Here is a 22,997-nt window from a genome sequence, read left to right as displayed (position 1 = left end):
GGTAGATCACCACCACTATTGTATGTATGTTAAGAAAAACCTGGAACCACATTGTTCTCTTTAAAAATAAACAGGTCCCATCCCTTGCGGAAAATCATCTTCACAGTTATGGGGTATAAAATACCAGCGATTTCACCCAGTCTTCATGATCTTCAGTTTATCCCAAAGAAACCGTTTTGGGGCCAATAAAATATCTCTAGTCTCTCCTGGAAGAATAGAATAGGGTATGAAACATTCCCCCTGAAGGAAGGACTTGTCTGTAGCAATGTGGCCGTGTTTCCTGCAGGAAGAAAAGGCTTCCCAGTTGGGACAGCGGGAGAGTCACGGGCAGGGGCCGTGCACAGAGGAAAAGTCTTAAATCCAGAAATAAGTCCAGACAGTGAACACTGGAGCCGAGCCTGGCAGAGAACAAATTGCGGGCTGCTCGCTGGCCTCCCAGGCAGGCGGGAGGCCTGGCTGGGGCGCCACTGGAGCATTGTGCTCATCTCCTTCTTGAAAGAGAAAAGCGAGCTTCCTGATCGTCCTGGTGCTACTGATCTGGACCTGCTGCTGCGCTTGGACATGAGCTTTTGAACTCGTGGATGTACCTGCTCATCACAGACTGAGGCTCAGTGGGAGTGTCTTGAAACCACTGGAGTAGGAAGGAGAGAGACGATTTCCAGGAGAACTCTGCCATGGGTGCATCCCGGACTCAGGAAGGTAGGGGCTCATAAGTGGCTCCCGCCAGAAGGATGCCCTCGGACAGGCGGAGGTAAAGAAGCCTTCTCAGGCGGCTGATCCGCACACGCCTTACCTTGGGTTTTGAGAGGAAGTGGCTTCGGCAGGTACAGGTTTATCTCAGCAACTGATAAGCTGACTCCTTTAAAGGGATGGATAACTAGGGCGCGTGTTTAGAGCTTACAGTGGAGCAAGCACTATGCTCAGAAATCACGATATGAGCCCAAGGCAAGAGCACATCAGGATGGATTTTTATTTTTATTCATTTATTTATTTATATATTGTAGTACTAGGGACGGAACCCAGGGACATTCTACCTCCAAGCTAAACTCCAGTCCTACTTTTTATTCTTTATTTTAAAACAGGGTCTCACTGAGTTGCAGAGGGCCTCACCATGTAGCTGAAGCTGTCCACGAAATGTGATCTTCCCGTCTCAGCCTCCCAAATGCTGAGATTACAAGCGTGCACCACAACGCCCAGCTGGATATATATGAAAATATATGTGTATACCTATGTCACAACCTAGCTCAAGATGCAAGATGACTCTGCATCAATGAAGGTACTGTGGCCCAAAGGTATCTACCACCGAGCACTGGCATTTTTAAACTTTGCCTAAATAAATACTGTGATAACGTCTTGTGTGTCTGGCTTCTAAACTTTACATAATGCTTATGAGGCCCTCCTGGCTGCTCCAAGAATCCACAGCTAGTAATTTTATTGTGATTGCCACTAGATAATATACTCCACAGTATGAATAAACCAGGTAATATGTAGCCAGCCTACTCTTGATAAAGATACGCAAGTTATTTTCAGTTTGAAACGAATAGAGACGAGACTGTTATGATCACCTTTGTTTTGTATATTCTTAGGATTTTTAAATTTTTAATTTGGAAATTGAGATTTCAAACCTTAGTACGTTGTAGTTTTGGAATTGCAGCGATTTTTGGCATAACATATGCACACTGCCAAGACGAAGGCAGAAGAAGGGAGGGATGGGTGTTCTGATTCGTCAGCTGCTTGTAATTCTTTCCCTAGGTGTCTCTGCCTCCAGAAAATCCCACTCGAAAAGTGGCTATTTTTTCCTTTGCAAGTCTACCTTTTTTAGCGAAATTCTGTTGCAACACATAAGAAACCAATGTCTAATTGATTCCTGAAGTGAATCTATTTTCTATCATTTTACTTTTTTTTCTGAGAAAGCTGAATATTGAAACTTATTCTAGATGCTGAAAATGTGCTTACCTTCTGACCATAAAAGCAAAATAATAATAATAATAATAATAATAATAATAATAATAATAATACTGCTATGGGACTCTGCACAGAAAGATGGCCAGTCTTGTTCTAACACAATGCTGGCTTTGACAATTAGAGCAAGATGGCGCACTAACTTCTTCTGTACGAAACCCCATCCATAACCAAATATCCGAGGCACGTTCTCATCAGTATTTTAATTTCTGTTGCTGAAGGTGACCACTTAAGAAATACAATAGATAAGTAATTTCAAACTTCAAAACAGAGGCAGCACACGAGTATTTTCAATAGACTCAGAGAAGCCACTGAAGTCTACTAGGTGAGGGAACAACCCCAAGCAGCCCTGGAGAGGCTCAATTAAAGGCTCCTCTTCACCGAAGAGGGTTTTCAAACCTGCAGATGACAGCAGTTCATTTTTATCCCGCAGGTATACAACATGGGATCTCAAGTAACCGTGTCCTTGGACACAACCCCTTGCCAACTCACAAGGCCACCTGCAGTCGAGCCCTGCCTTCCTGGGCCTGCATTTATAGTTATCTGATATCACTCGTGGCCCCTGACACTTTAGTCTCCATTAGCACCAAGACAATTTCCGTGTCTCCTGGCAGCTTAATTTACAGTGCCATATTTAAGAGATGGAAGGTGGCTTTTGATTTTATGGGTTTGCAGGAAAGCAAGATTTATAGTAAGTTTCCTGGATCCTGGGCCCTGTAGAATTCCTGGAACCCATACTGCAAAGACACCATTCCTGGGGGAACATGTGGGAGGGTCAGTGGAGGGATCTCTGCCATCTGCCCTTAAAGGACCCCAGGACCTACAGCCTTGGGGGTCCCTTCAGGGCTGCAGGGGGAGTTGCAGATTTGTAAGAAGCATCTAATCGGGCACATGCCAGCTCCCCACAGCCTCCCTAGTCAGCCAAGGAGATGAAAGCTCTGAGCATCGGACCCGGGGGATCTGGGTCCTGAAGGAAGGTAAAAGAGCAAGGTGGGCAGAGTTTGGAGCCACAGGCTGGGAACTCCTCATCTAGGCATAGCTATAGACCAAGTACGAACTTGAAGGCTGCTGAAAGGTAAGATGGGAAGGGAGGACATTTTAGAATTCTTTTGTCTTCTAGAATATCTGGACACATCACTCCAAGCATCCATTTACTGACAAATAAAACAGTTCATATACAGCCATGTACAAAAAAGAGACTCTAGATAAAGCAGGGCACGAGGCTCAGTCCTGCTCAGTGCACAGGATGGGGCACGAGCTTGGGCCTGCGCACAAGACCAGTGCCCCCACAGGTGTGAGCAGCCAGGGGGCTTGGGAGGTGAGCAGCCAGTGATGGCAGGACTTCCCCTCTGGCCTCCAGTACACTCCCAGCCTGCTGCCGCTGCTGGATTCACTGTTCCTCTGGACTTTTCTTGGAAATGTTCAGACTAGCTGATGTGGCTGCTTTGAAGGAGAAAATAGTGGGTGCCAGGAGACCTGCGGGGCGCTGGCCTGGGGTCCCAGGCATGAAGACCTTCCAGCCATCAGGGAAGAACTGGGTCTGCATCTCTGAGCTCAGAGGAGCTAATACTGGGGTGGACTCTGGGTAGAGGATGGGAGTGGCACCTTGGGTGTCTTTGACAGCCCTCATCTGGCCCCAGTGAACTCAATTCTGAGGTCAAGCAGTGGCTGCTTGTCGCTTTCTGTGTCCACAGGTAGGGGGAGGGGGTTGCTGATGAGGCAAAGCCTCGGTGTCTACACTGGGCTGTTTCTAAATGCTAGCGTGCAGCAGACCCTGCAGGAGCTCCTGCTCTATCCTCTGGCCACTCACAGCTGGTCTAGCTTCCAGGATCCATTTGGAGCTGTGAACAGCAGGTTGACCCTGCACAGAAACGTGACCGGACCCCAGCCTCGACAAAGCTGCCATTGCGGGTGAGCCTGCGGACCTCCGTCCACCACACCCCAGCGCTCCTCCTGCCTCCAAAACCCGATGGGGCAGGGCCAGCTGCATTGACCTGAAGCCAGGGACCAGGGTCCCCAGACTCCCTTCCAGAGGGGGAAGAGAATAAGGTGTCCCCTAGCCGACAGCTGCTCCAGAGGCTTCTCCAGGGTAGACTCAACAAGTTCGTGGGCCACGCAGCGCCGCCTGCAGCCCAAAAAGACTGAGGACTGGCCACGGAGGAGCCCTCGCAGGAGGCAGCCAGCACTGGCTCCTGCTCCCGCCTCCTCTCCGGGCTCGGGCTCCGGCTCCAGCCTGCGGGAGGGGGCCCGGCACGCTCCGATCGCCCACCCCACGCACGCGGCCGCCCAGCCGGCCGGCTCCGCCCGCCTCGCCCCGGGCCAGCGGAGCGCAGGCAGCGCGGGGCCGGTGCTGGCCGCGGAGTAGCCGGCGGAGCGGAGCGCAAGGACTTCCCCGCCCCCGCCCCGCCCCCGCCGGCTCCGAGATCTCGCCGGAGACCATCGCAGTAAATGAGGACAGCGGAGGCGCGCGGAGCCGGGTGGCTGTGGCTGGCCCCGCCGGAGCCGGCCGAGCCGCTGCCTCCCCGCGCGCGCTGAGCCGCCGGAGGAGAAGCTGCGGCGGCGGGGCCGGCGGCCGGGGCAGGAGGGGGCGGCGGCGGGCGCAGCCGGCCCGAGCCGGGAGCCGAGCCTTCCCCGCGAGCCGGGCGAGCCGCGCCGCGGATGCCCTGCCCGGAGTGCTCGGCGGGGAGACATGCCCGAGCCAGGCGCTGCACCGACCTCGACTTAGCAGTAAGCAGCGGAAGGTAAGCGGAGCCCCGCGCGCCCTCCTCCCGCGCCCCGGCGGCCGCTGCGCTTGGCCAGGGGCAGAGCATCGCCCGGACAGGCGCCGACCCGGCTGGGACGCATGCCCTAGCCCCCCAAACAGGCTCCGCCAGGGACGTGCGGGTGCAGCCCAGAGCGCAGGCGAGCGCGGGGGCAGGGGGCTGGGGGCGAGGTTATGCAACTGCACCTGGCAGGCCAGGGTCGCCGAGGGGCTTCTGGCAACTTTGACTAGTGCCAGGGAGGAGCAGGACTGCGTGTCTGCGACGTGGGTTCTAGACCAACGCCACAGCCTCGTGAGCACCCGACAGCCCCAGCCAGGCAGAAACGGGGGGTCCGGGGGGCGGCCGTCTCCCCGGAACGTTTCGAGGCATTTATTTTCCAAACTAAAGCGAACTGTCAAGTAAGGCTGATTAACTTGAGGGGCTAAGTCGCAGCTGACGGGCCCTGGAGCTGGCTGCCGAGGAGAGGAACCACGGCAGATGCCCACGTGAAATGCCTGTCTCCTCTGCTGCCAGCTCGCTCGCACTGGCACCTTCCTGGGGCTGCAGACTGGGGTCGGCGCCCGCGGGGTTTCAGGGCGCCGGGTATCCAGAGTCTGACCTGCACAGGCATGGGAAACCAACCAACGCTGCAGACCCAGTGAGTCCACAAGGCAGCAGGCAGGCAAGCGGAGGCGCCTAGGCTAGGAGACAGGAGGCAGCCGCCGGCAAGTGGAGGCCAGGCAGCCCCTGGAACCCAAAGTCAAGATCAGGAGTCTGCATCTTGCTGGTTCATTCTCAGGGTCCAGGACGAGCGTCGCCACTGCTGGGATAGGGAGCCTCTTCCTGTGACCTCAACAATAGACTGCCCAAAAATATACTAGGGTGATAGAGGAGAGGGGAGGAGAGGAGCCCCTGGAGCAAATGAGGGAGAATATGGTTGCGTTTTGCAGTCTGGGCACCCATACTCTCCCCTCTTGCTGCAGGTCTGTGCCAGGGGGCTGGCTGCCCTCTTGGTTCCCTGAGCCAGAGCGGCGATGAGACAGTTTAATTTGACCTTGTCTGCCTGGACACTGAAATTCTTCCGAAGCATCCCGAGGTGAAACTGGCAAGAATAGGGAGAAGTTTGGGCAAGCCTTTCCTTGGCTAAGAACCCAGAGATCATTTCAGAACTACAGCTCAGGCTAGCAGAGGGTCTCCGTTAGGGGCTTGGAGGTTTTCTCCCGGACAAGGACTTGCTGGGGTGGGCTGGGGGGGTTCCCTTCCATATCCAGTCTGGGGACTGTCAAGGTTACAGCACTGAAGACTTGATTTAAAAATACCACCCAAATCACAAGACCTGGGCCATCCCCGTGAATCCTACATAGAGGGAAGGGTTTATAAAACTGAGCACAAAGTAACCATCAATTCACTAAAATGCAGAGGGGGAGAACCCTGCCTTGTATGTTTACATTGTGCTATTTATTACGTTCATATCCTGTTGAATGTCACTTTTTCAAAGTTTATATTTATCTTTGCAATTTTTTTTTTTGCAAAAATGATTGGCAAACATGTATGGGCACCGCAAAGGAAAAATGGAAGTCTTGCCGTCTGCATGCCTCACCAGATATTAATAATTTACTATCCATGTTTACTACTTACATTAGATGGCACTGCTTCTCAGGATGGGTTTTATCAGAGGCACATTGGTGGGGGCAGTCTCGCACAGCTATCTCTAATTGCATGATATTGCATAAATTATGTTAGTTATAGAGAACATTGTTTTTCTCCAGTATATCCATCATTTTCTTACAAAGGTAGAATGATTCGGTTTAATTTCTTTAGCTAATGGAAAGACCTCTACTTAAAAACAGGATGTCCTTGAAAAGCAAGCATGTCTTTAAACTTACTAGAGTTGCCATGAATTTCTGATTCATTATTGTGATTAAGACTTTGAGGGTTTATGTAAATCAGGCTTATCATCCTATTGGAAACATAACAACTGGTTAAGAACTAGGAAAAATAGACAAAAAACTTGAAAACTCCAGGTTGGCTCAAGGTGCTTTCAAAAAGCTCCAAAAAGCTGGCTACTCCATTACTTGATTGACTTTGGGGGCTTTTATGCTCTGCCAGAGATGTTTTTCTCCATGGCAGAATAGGGATGTTTTGGGGGGAGTCTTTTGTTTGTCCCTCTGTAGGAAAAAATAAAAAAAAACATAAACAAAAGACTTATCCATGAAAGGCATCTGTCTATAAGGAAAATTCCTACACATTGATATGAACAGCAAGTAAAAATTATTCTCAGAAAGAAGAGTAGATCGCAGAGGAACGGCTGGACAGACTCATTCGCGTAGCTGGGCATTTGTATTCTCGTTTGCTCCAACCCATGCTCTCCCACTTAGAGAAACGACAGAACTCTCTTGTCCGAGAAGCAGATTGCTTATGTTGGAGCCAGGCTGCTCTAGAGAATAATGACATAAGAGTGACCACAGCCACATGACCAGGCAGCAGTCCTATGGACAGGCGCTCATGCGGAGGGAAGTGACAGGGTGCCCTGAGATTCATACCATAAGCCCTGGACCAACTCGAGAGGGCGCTGAGCAGGTGCAGGTCAAGGATGCAGTTCGGCCAGTCATTTGGATAACCGCACAAGCTATACGCACTCGAGGCAAATCAGTCACTCTACGAATGGGAGGGCGTAAGGACTCCCCAGAGAAAACTAGAATCACTATTGTTAACACGTCTTCCTAACAACAAAGGGCTGTTTCTTATACACCATCATTCCACTGAGACCTACATTTTCCAACCGGAAATTAGCTGACATAATTTATGAAACATCCTTTTTAGTCTCTTCACATATTTGATTTTAATATTTCATAACACTATGAAATGATTCCAATATTTTAAAGCAAAATCTAATATGATGGATATTACATGACAACATGTACGTTCCCATGATGTTTTCATATAAATGTTTGGAGAAGTCTCTAAACTTAGGCTCCTCTTGATGTAAATGTGGTAAAACCATATGAACTTTAATTGCTTATATAAAAAGATACTTATCTAATGTACTCACAGCAGAATATAGATTTGGTACCAGATGCAGGGGCCCTCGCAGAATTCATATAAAGAAGTTGTTTGCACACATACTGGATTAAGCAATAAACCATACAAGGTACGGTTGGAACCTTTGGGTCATGTCTGACTGTTTCAGAGCATGAAGACTGAGGATCCAGGCAACCAAGAGTCTTGCCTCTTTGATTAAGAAGCACCATAGCTTCGGGGACATCCCCTGCTCCTGATGTGGTCTCTCGCAGAGGGCCCTCTACTCCAAGCTGCCCCACGCTACTCAGTGTGAATTTGAGTTAAATGGACATCAGATAAATTTCAACGCGTGACTGAATGAAAGACTCTGAGGTATACAAAGATACTATCAAGTCACAAACCCCTATCTAAATAGAGACTAAACATTCTGACCTAAGAGCTCAACATCTTCCTCCATAGTGCATTATTTCCAGCTCCAACTGGGACTGAGAAAGAAAATAGCTTACATATAGGAAAGCAGACAGTAGGAGCAAAAAGAAATAATAGTTCTAAATTACTCTGTAAACCTATTGCTTAACACCATATTTCACAAGGATTTGGAGGGAGCTCTCTCCAGAGTCATTATTTGTGAACGTTGCTTTTATAGAATGTAGAATTGATAGTTCAAAGCATTATATACCCACTGGCGTGTTTCTTTATCATATCATCCTGATGGGAGGATATATGCGCAAGAAAAGACCAGGAGGACATGCATCCTCGCACCGCACACACTCCCATTAGCTGCAAGAGTTTAGCCAGCATAGTGATGAAGAAACTTGTTTTACAAAAAATCATAACCACATGTCAGAATGCTGGCCGAAGCTTATATTGCCCTGGCACTGGAAATTCCAATTCAGTCCCTAATAATCTAGCCTTGGGCATCAAATGAATTGCAGTAAAGCTATGGGATATGAAGTACGTGAGAAAGAGGCTCTGGGATGCTGAAAATACTATAAGCAAATTTGCAAATAAAAGTTGTTTTCACTCCAGCTCGGTGCTCCAGAGAGAAAGAGAAAACGGGACAGGCCTATGGTACAAGGCCTCTTACCAGCTACTGTGTTGAGGAACCCATTGAGAAACCTCTTGTCCACTGCTAACCTTAAAAGAAATCAATCGGGCTTTATGTTTCTAAGTCATTCCATCAGTGAAAGAGGTCGCTATGCACCTTTGTTCTCACGAGAGGATACTGTGTTGGTCACTTGTCCTTCCCAAAATTCTTTTCCCATATGTTCTTAGTGGGTAGATTCTAGACACCTCGTGTTATCTGCATGGTGCCTCATAAAGTCTGCATATTTTTATAATAAGTGATTTTAGCATCCTTGGACGTATGGGAAACTAAAATCTGGGCTCTTACAATGGGGAGGCATAGAGAAGGTGGACAGATATGCAGATGGTTTTGTTTAAAAAAGATTTGTGACTCAGGAAACGTACCAAGCAGAGGCAGTAATGGCCCAAGAATCCTACACGGTGTCTCCAGACTGAATAAGCAGTTCTCAGGAAGCTGAGGGGCCAGACACTGACCCGGGAGGGAGAGTGAGCTAGGCAGGTTCCAAGGAGAGAGAGGGGGCCTGGCCAACATGAAGCGTGAGAGATTGCGATGGCTTCTGGGCCCGGCAGAAATGGCCTAGGGCTTCGCCAAGTGGGATGCTGTGCAGTGCGACAGTTGTATGAGATTGGCAAAGATTCGGGTGTCAGCCTGAGAGACTGGAGAGACGAGACAGTGGAAAGCCACTGTGAGACAAACCAGCAGCATGCCAGGGTCCTCTGTGCTCACTGAATGTTTTGAACAAGAACATATATGATCAGAGGATTGTCCTGCTATCTAGAGGTGAACCAGAGACACAGAATTGGGGCCCAGCTGAGCAGGTGTCCCAGGTGAGACAGACTGCAGGGCTCTGGGGATGGGGGTGAGGCACAGCTGTGAGGGTCACATCCCAGCTGGCAGAGCTGCCCACATGGCCGCCAGTGAAGGAGGGACTAGAGGTCCTGCCCCAGGCCAGCCAGGGTGGGAGCAGAAGTGTGGAAGCCAGCAAGAGAAACACATGGGGATAATTAGAAATATGAGAATGCGCTTTGAACTGAAAATCATACTTTTAAATATAAGTTTTTCAATAACTCTAGCATCCCAGAACTTCTATGAGGAATGCTTTCAAATAGCAGAGAAATGGACCAAGGGTTTCCATAGCACAGTGCAATCCTTAAAGGATGGAGCATGATACTATCTAATAACAGGTGCCTTATAAATATTTAATGAGACCATTAACAGGAAACCCAGTCCAGAGTGTTGCTAGAAACTCAGGGAATCCTGAGTGGGAAATAATTGTTCTCTTTCATTACAAGTTCGATTTCTTTTCTTTCTTTGCCCCTCCCTTCCTTCCGTTCTCTTGTAGTAGAAATTAAACAGAAATCGTGTGGGGAGGCAGAAATAGGGAGGCCGGTCAGTCGTCACATCTGGTCAAGCCATATTTAGAAAAGAATAAAGTGGTACTGAACCATCAAACTGAACCCCAGGAATTTCTTTGGGCAAAAATTCTCTCCTGGGTAGTAGCTGAGTTTTTAAAAGAGGACTTTCATTGAATTTCATAACCTAGTACTGGAGTTAAAAAAACAAATGAGAAGAAATGAGAAGATAGCCTGCTGCAATCAAATAGAGCAATGCTCCCAAAATGTTTGCATAAGGGCGCCGAAAGGAAGTTCTGAGAGAGCTTTACCAAAACCCTGCGGGTGCCTGGGCCACCAGGAGCCAGCTAGAGTTCTCCCCCTCAGACTTGACCTCACATCTCAACTTGACGTTGCAACATCAATTCCAATGATGTCTGTGCCGGACTATCAATTTATCACAATTTTTTAAAATCAATACCAGAGTGGTGCATCCAGATTTTTCCCCCAATTTTCCTATTAGATACCACATGGCACAAATGCCCAATGCATCGGGAACCTGAGGCTCCCATGGCCTGCACTACGTGGCTGAACTCAGTACCAGAAAGAGCCCCCGTGTGCCCCGTGTCTAAACACAGAAAGTTTGAAATTAAAGAAGTACTGAAAGCAAATCTGTTTTTCACTTTTAAGCCATATTTTTTCATTTCATTTCTCAGGCCATTTAAGAGCCCGATGGTAACTGCTTTCCTCAATTATTTATTTTGTGTGTTTATTTTAATGGTAGTTGTTAGCACTCTGGCTTCGCTGGAATAGTTTGCATCCTCATTTAATTTGTTTTGTTCTCCCTGTTTATATTTTCTCCAAATATAATATCAACCCTCCTCTAAGCACATCTCTCGTTTATTTACTGTGTCGATTGGATTTGCTAACGTGGCCAAAAAAAAAAAAATATAAGCAGGGTTGGGCTGAATGATGGAAATAAGCGAATGGATGGGGCGTAGGACCCACAGAAATTTCACGTGGTGCCACTCAGCAGAGTAGACACCCTGCTCCAAGGCGGAGGCTCAGAGGCTGAGGGAGCAGCAGGGTCTGCCGGGAGCCTCACTCCACCCTTAAAATCCACATGCAAGCAGCCGTTGTCCGCGTGCATCAAAAGAGGGGCCACTGGCAAAGCCCGCTGGTTTCTCTTAGGTGAACCCGTCCAGTAGCATCTTCACCGCATGACGCGTTTCCAGGGGTGCCGTCCTTGTGGACACAGGCGGAGGCACCTGAGCCACACGCCCTGGACTTCGTGGGATTCGACCTCCTGAGTCCTCGGCAGAGTTAGAGGAGAGGAACCCGCAGAGCAGGGGCTCAGCCTGATGGTCCTCCTCTGCACGCCAGCACTGCTAGTAGCTTTCTGGGTACCCCTGGGCACACTACATGACTATCTGTGCTCAGTTTCCCCTAGCTTTATTAAAAGTGGTGATTTCTCCTAAAAATGTCTGAACATGCACAAAGTACAAGAAGGTGCTTCTAGCCTGAAGCGAATGTCATCTAAACCTGGCCTCTTTATCCTCTTACTCTCCCTGGCTGTATCACTAAGTCAGGATTCAGGAAAAGCCAGAACTCAAAAACCAAGCTGTCCCCTCGGCTGCAGTTCTTAAGGAAAGTAGCCAGGAAGCGCCAGGGCTGGGAGGCATTCTGCAGGGTGAGAGTGTGCAACAGGTGACTCTGGACTTCTCCTTAGCAGCTTCTGAAATCCCCAAATAAGGCATTCACTGCAAAGACTAGCAAGGTACCTATAACCCATCTCAACCTCTCACCTGTGGATCGGGAGAGCTGGACCACCCATGGAACTCCTAGAAGAGGACAGAATTCGAGATGGTTTGTGCCCCAACCAGAAACATAAAAAAGAATAGTGAACAATGCCCTCTTCTTGTATTGGACCTGCCCAAGAGTTTACGAGGAATCTGCCATTGAGCAATCAATGCACTTTGAGAAAGACCTGAATGGTAAACCAAGGCAGGGACTGCTGGTCAGTACCCTTCTCCTTCCGCAGTGCGCATCCACCTTGACTGGCGGCACACACACTGGGCCAGAGGTGGCCCTGGAGAGCGCAGCTGCAGTCCCGACTCTTGGCTGAGTGTTCCATTTGAGAAAAAGTGGGAAGGGCCAGCACTTCCTGTCCCCAGGACACCCTCCGCTTTTCTCAGTAACTTTTTCTAGGTGCCTTTCATGTGCCATAGGTTGCTTTAAGCTTTGGGGGTACAGACAGAAATTGAACCAAATAAAGGAATGGGGAAAGAAACAGAATAGAGCCGGACATGGTGGCGCATGCTTGTAATCCCAGCATTTGGGAGGCTGAGACTAGAGGATCGTGGTTCTCAGCTAGCGTAGGGTGGGTGGGGGACCAATGCACTGTTTTCTTTCTTCTTGGCGTACAAATTTGGCATTCCGTAGATCCAAGCTAGGGTTAGAGCCCTTAAGGAATAGGCATGGTATCCTTCTTCCTTGGGGAATATTAACCTCTGAACTTCCCTCTCCTACAAGACAAGAACTGTTTTCTTTCGATGTGTGTACTCACACACACACACACACACACACACACACACACACACACGCACACACACACAGCAGTGGGCATGTGTGTGCACAAGATTCCACTTCTTCAATAGCTATGCTCACCTACAAAACTTCCAAAAGCTCAAAGCATAGAAGGTCATTTGAGGTTTGGGAAAGACTTATGTTTTCCTTTAAAAGACAATCGTCTTAGGATCCTGAAGTCTGCAGTCAGGTCATAGATCATCAGCACAGCTTTCTCACTATGATGCCAACTTCACTCCACCAGAGCAGCCTGGCTCTGTTCTCTGTTTCCCCATCCCATAAACCCTGTGAAGGAGCAGGGCAGCCATTCCAAGGATCTGCTCGCCTGAAAGACAGAGGCAAGCGCAGGAGTCTGCACTTGGACCCTTCATTCAATTTACCCTGGAGCCCCTTAGGACCTGGCGCTCCGGAGCCTCGGCTGCCCACTCCCACCCTCGCCTGGGTCCACCCCACGATGAGGTGTCAAGTTCCATTCTGGACAGGAGCAGAGAGGGTTGCTGCAGCTCCTATAAAGAGCAGCCAGAATGCTGACAGCGCTGGCTCGAGGCCATCAAAACCCTCCGGGCCTCCCTCACATGAACACAAGCAAGATGCAGCACCCTTAGCAGCACCGCTGTTTCTGAGCATAGCCCCCCTCCTGTCTGTCTTCTGTCTGTCTGTCTGTCTGTCTGTGTATTCCCTAGACTCAGCACACCCTCCCCTGCTCACTCTGTATTTTCTTTCCTCTCTCTATTCATTTTAATAGACAATAGTAGTATGGAATTATATTTCTAAGTATTGATTTTTCTTACTGAGTATAATTATACATTCGTTGTTCTCAATTCAGAGTAGGAAAATGAAAGTTATTTCATTCAAACCTCTGCTCTCCTCTGGAGTCACCACTCACCGGTGTGTCCTAGACCCTGTGCTGCCTTTTTTTTTTTTTTTGTCTTTTTTGAAGGTCAATGATTTCTCCTCTTACCTGCTTAGAAGGCTGAGCCCAGAGAAAATGCCATACTCAAAATTTTTATGCGATTCCTAGCCACTGAGATGTTTAAAATAATATCTTAATTTATTTGGCTACAACCACATTCTATTTCCAAGAAGAAAGTTGGATAATATCAGAACAAACCTACTGATAATCCCTGAGAAGTCATATTTCCTACAGCAACATATAGTAAAATATCCAAAGTAATTCATGATTAAATGTAAAACATGTACCATTTTTGGGCCACCTAGTCAATTTTGTGAGTGTGTGTGTATCCTATCTCTGCCATCAGCACAGAAGGTTGTACAACAACCAAACTTTAGATGGTTGTGCCCAGATTCAAAAGTTAAAATCTCTGGATATAGTTTTACCTAAAACCTAAAGAAATTCCATCTCATTCTCCTTTCTTATTTCTACCCAAGTTTCAGAATACAGCCATGTTCCACCTAATCAGAGCATCTAGGCAATGGAGAAAGATCCTTGGAAAACACACACATTATATACTCATCTAAGCCTTCTTGACATAACATGGGTAAGGCCTCAGCCATAAGGATACTGTGAAATCACTCATTATATTCTCCAGTGGGGAAGCAGTGATTGAGGGATGGCTGGGCGCAGGAGAGAGGAGTTGTTTAGAGTGAACTTGTCCACACAACCCTCCTGTGTGTTCAGGAGAGAGAACTGGCACACAGCAAGACAGAGCACCACATCCTTCGGGCTGGCTCCCACGTCCTCCCAGGGAGGCGGCCTCACTCCTTGGGAGCACTCTTGACTCCTCCTTCCTAACCTGAGCACAGTAGGCTGGATTCATCTCAGATCCTGCCTTGCTGCTGGACCCCATGTTGCTGAGAACCGTGTCTTGTTTGCCTCCGTGTGCCCGGCCTCCCGTGGGGGCTTGGACTGTCCTAACCCTGCAGGTGCTGTTCTCCAAGGACAAGAAGGTACTAGATGAGGCCTGGAGAAGCAGAGGGGGCAAGATGAGATCGGATCCGGGAAAGAGTACGGCACAGGAGTAGAGAACAGGGCCCAGGCTTGGAGAGTGAGTGGACGCAGGCTCAGAGTGACCACTGTGCGTCCTGGAGCAGTGCAAGGAATGGTGGAGCTGCAGGTGGAGGGTTTTTGAGTAGAGGTCAGACATTTAGAAAGTGAAGCAGGGTGTAAAAAGCAAAGAAGACTTAGCTCTTCCTTTTGGAAAGTGCTACCAAAGTGGGCTCGTGTAAGTATCCACAGAGAGGAGAGATGTGTGCCCTTAAAGCCCAGATGGACAGCATGGGAGATGGAGAACAGAGTGCAGGAGAGGGAAGAAGGTGAAGGTGAGGGTGGGAAAAGTGTGATCGGAAAGGAAGAAATCAGTAGAGAATAAAACAAGAAAAAAATGTAGGGGATTAAAGAAGCATGTTGCTGACATCATCCGCGAAGTGTTACTAGAGTAAAAGTTCTGAAAGTCTCTATTCTAAGCTGGGGCTGGGTCTCTTGTCTCCACTCTCAGGCAAGTTCAATCTGCCTTTAACACCAGTGCCTTCTGCTCCGAGCCTAGTAGAGGCCTATCTGCAAACCACTCCTGGGTCTTGGACCCTTATGTTGGCCACCTCCCAGCAAAAACCTTGGATTCCTCCTTCAGACTGCCAGGCTCATTACTAAGGAGACAAATCTTTTAAGGTATCAAAAAGGAATTTTGTGAAGGAACCATTTCTTTTAAACCATTAAAGTAGCTAATTTTTGTTATGCCCAGAGAGAACAGAAGTTCACAATAGCTGTTAGTCAAGCAAAGGATAAAAGAAACATAAACTGACCTGGAAGAATAGAAAATAACACCAAGATTTATGAGAGGTGGGATTTTTTTTTTTAAAGGAATGTGTTGTGATAGTCATTTGGGTGTTAGAGTCTAAAGTATAAGATATATAAACATTTTGGGTTATCTTCTCTCCTCTGTACCACTAACAAGGCATTTTGTGTTCTGAAAACAAAGAGGTAGCCCTGTGCACACGTGTAGTTAATAATTATCTGTTCTTCTGCTCAGAACATTTCAAGTTTCCAGATCCTGAGCACTTAAGTGTGCACACCTCTCAAACCCCGTCCAAGTTTTGTCTAGACGGGCAACATCTTTCTTCAAGGCTACTGACTATTCCTACGGTCTCCCTCATTGTCCATCAGCTCCAGTGGAATTAAAAAAAAAAAAGGACCCCCACTTCACATCATGGGGCCCAATTCAAGTGCTTTTGTGCCGCTCTGGATCAAACTAGCCTTTCCACATTAGACCCTGGCCGACAAAACCTGTTCTAGGCTAGAACATCACAAGCATGAGCTTGCCGCCACCTTGGTAGGATTATGCACATGAGCTCGTGCAGCAGCGTAAGTCTTCTACATTCAGCCATCAGCTTAAACAGAGAAATCGATGACAAGAAATGCTATTGGCTCTCTGGCTCTCTGGCTTCTTGGCTAAGGTGCATCTGCAGTGAACCAAAAGCTGTCCAAAGTCTTAACCAAACCAAGAAAAATACAGGGAGGGTCCTTCTGATGCTAATACGTGGGCACTTGAATGCACTGCCAGAAAGGCGGGTCGCATCTTCAACTCTGAATGATTTCAACTATAGGAAACAGTGAATTTCCAACAGAAATCCTGTCCTAGGCATCCCATTGTGGCACCCTAAAGGCAAGAAGCAACGGGGAAAAGATACTTCTTTAATATAAGTCTTTTGTTTTTGGGGGAAAAATCAGTATTCTACTGTAATCCCAGTACTTGGGAGGCTGAGACAGGAGGACTGCAGGTTCACAGCTAGGCTCAGCAACTTAGTGAGGCTTTCTGCAACTTAGACCTTGTTTCAAAATACAGTGAGACCCTGTTTCAAAGTGAAAAAATAAAATAGAGCTGGGGTGTAGCTCAGAGGTGGAATGCTCCTGAGTTCAATCTCCTGTACCCCTCCCAAAAAAATCTTAGTTTTAGATATATCATGAGTCAAAACATGCCATTTAGGAAACACATGTATATATTCTGTATGTGTCCATATGTATATATAAATCTATGTACAGCTGGGCGTGGTGGCGCACGCTTGTAATCCCCATGCTTGGGAGGCGGAGACAGGAGGATCGTGTAGGTTCAAAGCCAGCCGCACTGGCTTAAGAGACCATGTTTCCAAATTAAAAAAAATATAAAATAGGTCTGGGAGTGTAGCCCAGAGGTAGAAGGGTTTCCAGGAACCCCAGTACCACCAAAAAAAAAATCTATGTACATACACATAAATACATATCTGCATACATATACATATATATTTATTTATTTATTCAGCTTAGTTAATCAATATGCTTTCAAGTCCATTCCAGAATGGATCTCCCAATTTTCATGAGAATCAGAGTCGGAGTCTCAGAAAGTGAAACCACCTCTACTGTGCCCTACCAACTCTTACCAACTGGACCCTTGCTAGGCTCCAGGTAACCCACTATTACTTAATTACTTGGAACCACCCAGTGAACAGGCTAAGTAGGGCCCTTGGGACAGTAATCGAGGTGTCCCCTAAGCCATCTCTGTCCTGTACCTCACAGCCTCTGTCACTGCCATGCTGATGGGGAGGGAAGAGGCACCAGGAATCCGCTGCTCTTACAAATGTTACACATGCTGGGTGGGGATGAGTCAGTGGAATCCGATTCGCTGAACTCTGGAGCCATTCCCCTGTTAGCACAGCTAACTGCTATGGCTAAGATTAATTATTTTTTACATTGACATAATGTCCCCAAAGCAGGGTAACATGAAGAGGGGAATCTGGCTCATACAAGAGAGCATTTTCTTGGTGCTTCTGGAGCCCTGACACCAAGCCCAGAGCACCCACCCCTGTGTAGAACCAACAGTTCCTATTCCGACTCACAGGGTCAGGCCAGTGGGCACCTCTGAGACACAGGGGTTCCATGTGTGCCTGATACAATTGTTGATTAAATGCATGCTCTAAAATCCCAGATGAGAATGAACTGGGGCAACAGCGGAGACAGTTTTTCTACTGCCCCGAAACCTTCCTGTAAGCTGCAAGCAGGACTCTTCCCAACTTCAGACTGAAAGGTCATCGGTGGTGAGTGACCAAGGTGTCACTGCCATACTGGACACATCAAGAGGAGGACGTGGCTTCCACCTGTGTTCCCCGTGGGCTGCAGCTCTGGAATCCAAGTTGACCACGATTCAATGCTCAGCCACAAAAGAGCATCTGACCCAGGTGCCCCACTGCAGTGGCCTCTAACGAAGAGGACAGATGGCTGGAAAATATCAGCCTGGCATAGTAAAGGAAACTAAACTGGATAATGAATTAACTAAGACACCAACCAGAATCCACAGCAGTTAGCTCTGCCCCAAAGAAAGAAAAGGTCCATTTTTGAAGAGACAATTGGTGCGTATAAAACAGGTTTCTATGCTGCACAGACAAGTTGGCTGGATGGTAGGATTTTTGTTTTATCTTCTTCCCCACCGGGAAGCTGAGAGTTAAAGGTATATCCACCTTCAGCACTCCCCTACTCCGAGCAGCCGAACATTCAGGCACTCCCTCAGCATATGGAATAAACTGCTGACCCAATTAGTCTTGAATTTCAGCCGGTATCTTTGACTCCAAGGTCTCCCAACAGTGGCAAAGCCATCAGAAACCAGCAGCCCCAACAGTCCCTTTCCACATGCGCCAGGCCCATGGCTGGCCTCGGAGCTGTGTCCACGGTCACGAGTCCCTCCTCCCCACGAGTCCAGCCTGCCTGCGGCCCAGGTCACAACACATGTATCTCATCACAGGGTCAGAGCAGAACCCCGAGTCAGCACTGAGACCTTAAGAACAGACAGGATTCCAGGCAGAGCCTCGGTCAGCTCAAGAACTCCCACAAATTGCCTGCAGACTCTAAGTACAGATTATGGGTCAAGTGCATTGATTTCTAATTAAAACCAAAGGCAAATTCCTTCCCAGCAGCAATTTTTCTCAAATACCAATATGTCTTTCCAAATACTCTTCTCTCTCTCAATCCTTCCATACAAGTCTATGCATGTGTAAGTGAGCCTGATATGTTTTTGCACGGGCACATGTACATGTCCACACATTACCATTATTTAAAAATTCTTATTCAGGGCTTCCTCAGAACAAAGGGAGATAAACTTTGGAGACTGCTTATATCCAAATCTAACCATTTCTTTCTTTTTTTTTATTATTCCAATGTAAGTGTCTGTACATTATAGAATCCTGGTTGAGGGATGGTTTGTTTATACCCCATGTTTCTGTAAGTGGCAAAATAAGGCATTATAACATCTCTCTTTGCCTTGCAAAACTAGAAAAGATGTAGATGAGAAATTCTCCCAAATGCAGTATCTGAAAAGCACCAAAAGGCTATTTTGGATTTTTGTTTGTTTGTTTTGGTTAGGCCAAATTTGGTACATTGCTTTCCTTCACTTAATATTACTTTATAAGTGTTTTTCATTGACACTAAATATTCTTTATAATTATCATTTTAATGGCTGCGCTGGGTGAATGTACCCACAATTTACCTAACTGTTTATCTATGGTGAGACATTTAGTTGCTTCCGTTTTTTACTCCTTTTACGTCTGGGATAAACATTTTATATAAGCTATTAATTTCAAGCAGCATGCAGAGATGACTCTACATCACTAATCTAAAAATACAGGGTTTATATATTTACAACTCACATTTGATTATGAAATTTAATTTGAGAGTAATTAAGACATTTATATTCCAAACAGCTCCTTGCTATCTAGAGCTCCCGGAGCCAGACGGGTACCACCGTGGCTAGCCATTTTCACCTCAAGACAGTCCAGTCCAATGAATTCGAATCCCCAATTTGCTTGGGAAAGAGTAAACTTTACGAATCCCCGCTGCTAGAGAGCCAAGCCATTAACTCCAAAGAGCAGATTCCATGGCTCTAGGTGGTGGCGCAACCAAGACAAGCCTTTGTGGCCAATGTCACTGGGTGACCTCGAGACAGCTCTCAGTCACTCTGTGCTCAGGGCCAAGTGCATTCCCGGGGCCATCTGGACGTCCTGGCATAGCTGCGCCCAGGTCCATCATGGGAACAGGCCATGGAAGTTGCTTGATGAGCCTCAGCCCCTTGACCCTCTCTGGAGTTGGCCATGGGTAACTCGAGGTGGCAGATTTCTTTGGCGCAGGGCAGTGGTTTAGTCTGTGGGCATCACACAAGCTCAGGGGGTAGCCCACTAGCAGGGTGACTCTGAGCAGGTTACAGTAGAAACTCATGCGCCTCCTTCACAGTCCACGGCGTGAAGACAACGGTGGTGCCTCTTTGGAAGGCTGGCATGAAAACCAAGTGAGAAAAGAAAAGCGGTGTGTGTAAGGGATGCTGGCACCGGAGGGGAAGGGAAGTCTCCGCATGTGTGCGCAATGTTGACGCTACACTGTGGCATATGTACTTGTGTTTCTGAACGCAGAATTCAGGAAAGATGAATGAACCAGTGAGCTAGAAGGTTTCCCTTGTCTCATGGACAGTCTTCTACAGAATGCACTGTTCACTTTAAGGACAAAATCATATCTGAAATGCTAATCACTGTAAATCTGACCACACATCCGTATAAACCATAACGGAACATACTGCAAGGTGTGCCCACCAAACAAATCCTAATATCCTAGAAAATGCTATTTGAAAGCTTTAGAAAATGTCATCCCAACATCAGAAGGAGATCTTATCTGCACCTGAAACCACAATCACCAACTGTAAAAGTTCCTTGCTGCCTTGTCTATCAGAGATATTAGGACAACTAAATTACCACTCTATTCAACACACTGGGCTGATTAAAAGTCGTAAATATCACCACCATCTTTACTAATAAGGAATGATTTTGATGTACTTAGCACTGCTATAAAGCAGAGAAGTGCTTAGAATGTTTTTAAACTATTATTATTTTGTCACCAGCAATTAATTCTTCTGATTTGTTTTATGAGTTGGACGGTTGGATCCAGGATTTGTAATATCTTTCCAAACCAGCAGAGTGATGTAAGAAAATAATTTCAAAGCAGTTCTTGGCAAATCCTGATGATGAATAGTGTGGCAGGACCAACTTATTCGGACACACATTTTTCAGGAATGGCAGGGAAAAGGCTGAAAAATTACTAGTAAATTGCTTTTTGTAAAAATGCTCTCTTTCAAATTTTCCTTGGTCTGAAGGCCTTCTGCATGATGGCATGATACATTCTGAAACACCTCAACAGCAATGGCAGTGGAGATAAGACTGGGTTTAAGATTTAATTTTCTTATTATGCCAACACTTTGCCATACTCTCCCCCACACCACATTCTTTTGTGTGCATCATTTTATTTTAATTTATTTTATTTTTGTGGTACTGGGGTTCCTAGAAGCCCTTCTACCTCCGGGCTACACTCCCAGACCTATTTTTACATTTTTATTTGGAAACAGGGTCTCCTAAGCCAGCACGCGCGGCTGGCTTCGATCCTCCTGTCCCTGCCTCCCAAGTGCGGGGATTACAAGCGTGCGCCACCACGCCCGGCGTGTGTGCATCATTTTAACCTGCAGCAAATGTGTCTCTGAAAGACACCTATTATCTCTCCCAGCAGGCTTGACCCCCCACCACCATCATGCACCATCTCATCCTCTGCAGAATGGAGCCTGGATTTGTACTGGTTCATCTCTGCTCTGTTCCTTTCCTTTTCCCTTCCCTCTAGAACTGCCTTGGTGATGGCAGTTTCATATATCCCCAGTCCTAGTAAAGCACCAAAGACCTCCCTTTGCTTTCTGGGCAAGCCTAACTGCTTTGGAATGATGGAATGGGAGCTGGAGTCATCCAGGGCTGAAATGGCTAATGCACTGGTCTCAGCCAGGGCGGTCATGCCCCCTGGGCTCACTTGGCAAGGTCCAGAGACATTTCTAGTTGTCACACCGGGAAGAGGGCATGCTACATCGATCCAGTGGGTAGAAGCCAGGGCTGCTGCTGCCCAGAAGAGCGCCTCCAACAAGGAACTGTCCAGCCTCAAATAGCACTTGTACAGGGATTGAGAAGCCCTGGCCACATCTCTTTCTGATGCTGCAGAGGTCACTTGCTGTGATCCTCGAACACGATTCTTGTTTAATTCACAGCACCAGACGCGGAGAGCTCGATTTGACCCTGAGCCTTGCGTTCGAGCAGCGCTGGTGACCAGTGCTGGTCTGCAGGGTGTTAGGACCACCCACGCTCGCCTGAGATGCAGAAGTCAGTTTAGCATGATAAGCTTTCAGGTGGGACTGGGCTATTTTCTCTCTTTTTCACTGAGCCACTATACCCAGCAGTTTGCAGTGCTGATTGCGTGAAGACTGAGGTGGTATTGGGCTGATTTTTGGACACCTGGACCTATTAGGAACCGCATGGATTGGGGTCTGGTGGAGCAGGGTCTTGTGATTGCCTGTGTTTCTCACTTGTGTGATGGTAAACAAGCTTGATATGGGAATAGCATAATCAAAATACTTGGGAGGCTGAGGTAGGAGGACCATAGGTTTGAGGCCAGCCTCAGAAATAGAATAACCCTGGGTTCCATCTAGAAGAAGGGAGGGAGGGAAACACTGACCTTCAGGAACATTTGTGAGGAAGGTAACATATACATAGACTAGCAGAGCATCTGGCTCATAGACTCTGATCTCATACTGTCCCAGCTATTCAGTTTCCTAAGAACCAGTGCTGCAGGTCTTGGGGCTGGGTTCTCAAGACCCCCTCCCCATTGCAGGCCTCAGGTCTGTCACCATTGCGCGGGGAAGTGCGGTTCTTGAGGCTCAGGTCCTTGGCCGTGCCTCTCTGGACATTGGGCACTTGGCTCCAGCGGCCAGGGCTCTGCAGAGCACCCCTGGCCCAGACCCTCCCCATGGACTGGACTTCTCAAAGGCTGGGAGCAACGCAGAGCTGGAAGTTGGGCCCCAGCAAAGTCCTCGCGTGAGCAGTAAGCAGCCGCGGCTCTGCCTGAGAAAGTGCAGGCGCTTTGCCCACCGGAGCCCCCGAGAGGAATCGCTGGCCACCTGCATCTTTTTAGCTGCATTTAATAATTCAGCCCAGGATGAATTGCGTGATTAACAGAGAGCCTCGTCATTTTATTTTCTTTCAGGATTTAAGCTCAGAAACAACTACCATTGTTTTCATTTTCAGAGGCTGCGATCCAAACATAAAACTTGATTCTAGAATGAATAATTTTTCTCTCTTTTTTTTTTTTGAAAGTATCTTCAAATACCACTCCAATGGAATCAAAGAACTGCCACTGCTGTCTCTAGATGCAGGGAAGCCCATGCTCCTTTTATGGCTAGTGTTAACCCATGAGAAGCAGACCTCCTCTCCACGTCT

At 47.6% G+C, this 22,997-nt stretch overlaps 1 protein-coding gene across 10 annotated transcripts in view; it reads right to left on the bottom strand.

Annotated features, from left to right (window-relative positions):
* Positions 1-22,997, bottom strand: part of DOCK1 (dedicator of cytokinesis 1) — a gene marked incomplete at both ends in the record, with an annotated part of 504,224 nt that overhangs the window by 237,548 nt on the left and 243,679 nt on the right. The window lies entirely within an intron of this gene.

This window comes from Muscardinus avellanarius (genome assembly GCF_963383645.1).
Source record: "Muscardinus avellanarius genome assembly, chromosome: 4".
Lineage (NCBI taxonomy): Eukaryota > Metazoa > Chordata > Mammalia > Rodentia > Gliridae > Muscardinus > Muscardinus avellanarius.
This window is presented reverse-complemented; position numbering and strand designations above follow the sequence as displayed.